General features: G+C 44.8%; 1 long non-coding RNA gene across 1 annotated transcript; it reads right to left on the bottom strand.

Moving 5' to 3' along the window:
- Window positions 1-2,746: 2,746 nt before the first annotated feature.
- LOC109029092 (uncharacterized) lies at window positions 2,747-4,146 on the bottom strand. Its single transcript, XR_002008099.2, has 2 exons — window positions 3,660-4,146; window positions 2,747-2,867 (listed from the first exon to the last, which is right to left on the bottom strand). It is a non-coding gene; the product is annotated as an uncharacterized lncRNA (long non-coding RNA).
- Between the last annotated feature and the right edge of the window lie 1,314 nt (window positions 4,147-5,460).

Genomic DNA, 5,460 nt, shown 5'->3' with positions numbered 1-5,460 from the left:
CACCACGGTGTGGGTACTGACATTATACATATTTTAAAGATGAGGAGACAAAGGCTTAGAAAGGTTAATGACTTATTCAAAGTCATGCAGCCAGCTTTATCTAATTCCAGAAGTCTGGGGCTCTTAAACGATTGGCTTTGCTTAAAGTAAGAGGCGCCTGCAATTTCCTTCTACGATCAAACCACACAAAAGCCAGGCTGATTAGACTTTTGAGGTCCCCCAAAGGTCATGACCAGAATTGAGGTGGGCGTGGTGAGGCCGTGCAGATTCTGCTGGAGCTCTGCTGCCCCCTGGTGACAATGCTCTTTCATTGCTTAGATGGTTAGTCCCTTGGCAGCGGCCAGTTGTAGTTAAACTCACACTCTTTAGGTAACAATAAGACTAGCAATGGAACGGTCATTATCTAAATATTTTCTGAGACTCTTCACTGAGAGTTACATACATTATCAATCCAAGCCTTGCAAAGCAAGAGTTATCCCCATGTCAGAGAGAAGAAACCAGGGCTCAGAGAAGTTAACCCCTCCAAGGTCAAGCGGCTTACTAGTTGCAAAGCTGGAGTTCCATTCCAATTCTCGCTGGTCCTTAAGTGTACACCCTTTCTACTGCCCCATACGTCTTCCTGATCTGGCATGAAGCAACATCCCGGAAATCCCTCAGTAAACTTAATCTGAGCCAAAGACAGTTTGGTACAGAGATCTCAAGTATGGATTCCAGGGTCTGATAGTCCTAATCTTAATCCTGCCTCTGCCACTTTCTTGCTGTATGACCTTGAGGAAGTCACTTGACCTCTCAGAGGGCCATGTGAAAACAGGGATGAGATAAGAAATGCAAGAAAAGGGCTCAGCCCAGGCGCTGGCATTGAAGAGGCAGCCAGTGAACTAAAGCTTCATATCAAGGGAATAACATGAGGCCAGGACTGAGAAATAGCACGAGAATGAGGCCAGTGCACTTAGAAGAGAGGCGGAGAGAGTTTGGGAGAGTCGAGTTGAAACCAGGCTCTGTTACTGACACAATGTGAAGAGGTCCCTTTGCTCTCTGGGACTCTGTTTCCCCTCTGTCAAAGGCATTCTTTCTAAAGCTACTTATTGACATGCAGCCACTGCTCTTGGACTAAAGCAGATGCTGAGCTTCACAATTTTCTCTTTTCTAAAATGAGAACGAAAATATACAACTATTCACAGCATTTTTTTTTTTTTGAGACAGTCTCATTCTCTCGCCCAGGCTGGAGTGCAGTGGCATGATCTTGGTTCACCGCAACCTCTGCCTCCCAGGTTCAAGCAACCCTCCCACCTCAGCCTTCCAAGTAGCTAGGAATACAGGCACATACCACCACGCGCAGTTTCACCAAGATGGCCAGGCTGGTCTCGAACTCCTGGCCTCAAGTGATCCACCCGCCTTGACCTCCTAAAATGCTGGGGTTACAGGCATAAGCCACTGTGCCCAGCCATATTCACAGTATTCTTATGAGGCATCAAATATGATGGTGCCTGAAAGTGGCTGTTTTGTTAATAAAAGGGGTACATGAGCTCTGGTCTCAGCAGTCAAGGAGAGGAGCTTGGATGTTTTGAGGGAATGAAAAGAGGTAAACTGATGACTAACATTTGTTGAAGGTTTAATATTTAATATTTGCCAAGCACTTTTCTGAGCATTCACAAATATTAACTCATTAAATGCTCACATCAGCTTTATGAGAGAAGCAATTTTACTGGTTGGCTGTTATGGGTGATGGTGGGCCATGTGACCCAGAGTTGGCCAATCACAGATTCCCATGTCCTGGCCTCAGTGATTAGCTCAGGGAGAACCATAAAACCCCAACCTAACCAATCGGATCATTTCTAGGCATTATGTCCCTCAATGCTGGAGGCAAAAGGCTTTTCTTTTTAGCTTTGGGGTGCTGAGGTGATTGATGTCACTCACCTGAAGCTGCCTGGAGCCATGCTGTAGCCAGGAAAACCCAGCTAAATAGCTTTAGAATGAGACCAATGCATTGAGAGGCAAGGCAGAAGAGGGTTAAAGAGGGCTGAGTTGAGACCAGCCAATATTGTTAGAATCAATGTAACCACGTTTTCCTTTCCACATACGTAAATCAGTGAATTTCATTTTTCTCTTAAAGCTAGTTTGAGTTGGGATTCTGTCACATACAACTATTGGCTCTCACCAATGCACATATATTAGTCCACTTTCGCACTGCTATAAAGAAATATCCAAGACTGGGTAATTTATGAAGGAAAGAGGTTTAATAGACTCACAGTTCCACCTGGCTGGGGAGGCCTCAGGAATCTTACAATCATGGTGGAAGGCGAAGGGGAAGCAGGCACCTTCTTCACAAGGTGGCAGGAGAGAGTGAGTATGAGAAGGAGGAAGTGCCAGACTTTAAAACCATCAGCTCTCGTGAGAACTCACTATCACGAGAACAGCATCGGGGAAACCACCCCCATGATCCAATCGCTTCCTTCCCTCCACACCTGAGGATTACAGGTCCCTCCGTAATCCCCACCTCACTGTGGGGATTACAATTGGAGATGAGATTTGGGTGGGGACACAGAGCCAAACCATATCAGCACATACACAAATAATGCTAATAGTTATGGCCACCAACATAGTAATATTAATAATAACATCCTTCTAGATGATTGGCATTTGACATGGTCTTCAAGACTCAAACATTATCCCCCCTGTGAACCCTTACTGGAGGGACTTCTTCTGGGTGAAGGTAGTCACTTTATAAAGAACAGATTTTACACCATTTTCATCATTGTTGTGTTTTTTATTCTATTGAATTGTAAAGTCAGAGGCACCTTGCTTTTATGTCTTCATGACTTTGCTCATTCTGTTTCTTCCAACTGATTTGTTCTCTTCTTCCCTATCTGTAAGAAATCAGTTTTGCAATTATAAAGAGGACCAGCTTCTGAATCAAACAGAACTTGGTTCAAATTCCGCCTCTTCTACTTCCTAGCTCTTTGACCTGGGTCAAATCACTTCCCTCTCTGAGCCTCAGTTTTCTCATCCATAAAAATGGGTATTCTAATGGTGAATGATACACAGGATTGATGGGATTTGGTTGAATTCTGGAAGTTATCTATAATGGCTAGTGAATTATTTAATATTATTTTATTATGGAAGGCTGTTTCTTGGTGGTGTTTGCGGTTGTGGTCAAAGTTCAATGGAGAGGGGGGTGGATTGGAGGAAATGCCTCTGTTTGAATTTTCCCATCACAAATTTCAATCTAGGTTAATCAGCATGTATATCAGGGGCTTAGCGTAAGCTACCATTTATCCCCAGAGATGAAGGAATTCCCATAAAACCTTAGGCTTCCAAACAAACATCTTCCCACACTCAGCACAACCCATTCCCACAATCTTGAGTCTCTCCAAGGAATACAGCAGCAGCAGGCAGGACATGAATGAGTCCCATTGTGGAGAGACACTTTGCGAGATGCCCATGAAGGACTCTTATTTAAGAAAATAATTCTTGATAAAGTGAAATGTCTCTGTCTGAGTAATCCATTTTAGGGACTGACTTTTGGGTGTCATGGTCCTGATAGCAGATACATAACTTTGATTCTTCCCAGCTTTACCTGGGGTGAGTGTTCCTTATCAAAAACATGTGGGTTCTGCAGCCAGAGAGACATGGGTAGGAATTCTGGTTTCTCCACTTACTTGCAATGTGATCTTGGTCCTTCAAGTCCTAATTCTGCATCTATAAAGCAGGGATATCTTCCAAAGCAGCTGTTTTAAAGATTAAATTAGATGATGTCTCTGCCCAGTGACTTGACACATAGTGTTCCAGGTATCCCTAGCTTTGTGGCAAACTGCCTTAAAACTTAGTGGCTTCAAATAGCAACAATAGCATTTTGCTCATAGATGTACAACCTGGGCAGGGTTTGGCGAAGACTGTTTCTCTCTGCTCCACTCAGCAACAGCTGGGATGGCTCAACGGTTGTAGGCAGAGATCATCAGAGCGCTCACTCATTCATGTGTCTGCTGGTTGATGTGGGCTGCTGGTTGGTAACTCAACTGAGGCCATTGGCCGGAACATCTACCATGTGGCCTCCCCATGTAGCTTGGGCTGCCTTACAACATGGTAGCTGGATTTCAAGGGTGAATGTCCCAAGTGAGAAAAGGCTCAGATGGAAGCTCTATCATTGTTTATGACCTAGACTCAGAAGTCACACAGCCTTCCTTGTGCAATATTCCATTCACTGAGCCAGTCACAAAGGCCTGCTTAGGTTCAAAAGGAGAAGTAGCTCTGTCTCTCGACGGGAGGGTGCCAAGTTTCTGGAAGAGATTATGGCACCAGAAATATTGCTTTAATCACTTTTGGAAAATACAAATTGCCTTTTTTTTTTTTTTTTTTTGAGACAGAATCTCACTCTGTTGCCCAGGCTAGAGTGCAGTGGCATGATCTCGGCTTACTGCAACCTCCACCTCCCAGGTTCAAGCGATTCTCCTTCCTCGGCCTCTCGAGTAGCTGGGACTACAGGCACATGCCACCACAGTCAGTTAATATTTTGTATTTTAGTAGAGATGGGGTTTTACCATGTTGCCCAGGCTGGTCTCAAACTCCTGAGCTCAGGCAATCTGCTCACCAGGGCCTCCCCAAGTGCTAGGATCACAGGTGTGAGCCACGGTGCCCAGCTTAAATTGCCTCTTTTAATGGGTGCCAAAGAAAGAGCAATTCTTAAGATCTCTCACTCTCTGAGCATTACAAATGTATTTTCTTTTTTGTTTGCTTTTTGTTGTTTTTGTTTGTTTGTTGAGACAGGGTCTTGTTCTGTTGCCCAGGCTGGAGTGCGGTGGCACGATCATGGCTCACTGCATCCTTGGCCTCCCAGACTCAAGAGATCCTCCCACTTCAGCCTTGTGAATAGCTGGGACCACAGGCACGCCGCCATGCCTGGCTAATTTTTAAATTATCTGTAGTGACAAGGTCTCACTCTGTTGTCCAGTCTGGTCTTGAACTCCTCTGCTCAGACCATCTGCCCACGGTGGGCAAAGTGCTGAGATTACAGGTACTGACCTACACATATATTTTCTAAGACATATATATTCTCTTACCTATAAGACAGGAATAAACAATACCTGCTTTGTGGAGAAGTTGGAAAAATAACAAATAGCATATGAAAAGTCCTGATAGGTAGTAGGTGCTCAATAAAAAGTGATTAAACTAGCAACTCTTGGCCAGACATGGTGGCTGACACCTGTAATCCCAGCACTTTGGGAGGCAGAGGTGGGAGGATCACTTGAACCCAAGAGTTCAAGACCAGCCTGGGCAACATAGTGAGACCTTGTCTCTACAAAAAACACAAAAATTAGCCCGGCGTGATGGTGCACAGCTATAGTCCTAACTACTCGGAAGGCTGGGGTAGGAGAATCGCTTGAGCCCAGGAGGTCTAGGATGCAGTGAGCTATGATCATGCCACTGCACTCCAGCCCAGACAACAGAGTGAGACACTGTCTC

Source organism: Gorilla gorilla, chromosome 10 (assembly GCF_029281585.2).
Source record: "Gorilla gorilla gorilla isolate KB3781 chromosome 10, NHGRI_mGorGor1-v2.1_pri, whole genome shotgun sequence".
In the NCBI taxonomy this organism is placed as follows: domain Eukaryota; kingdom Metazoa; phylum Chordata; class Mammalia; order Primates; family Hominidae; genus Gorilla; species Gorilla gorilla.
This window is presented reverse-complemented; position numbering and strand designations above follow the sequence as displayed.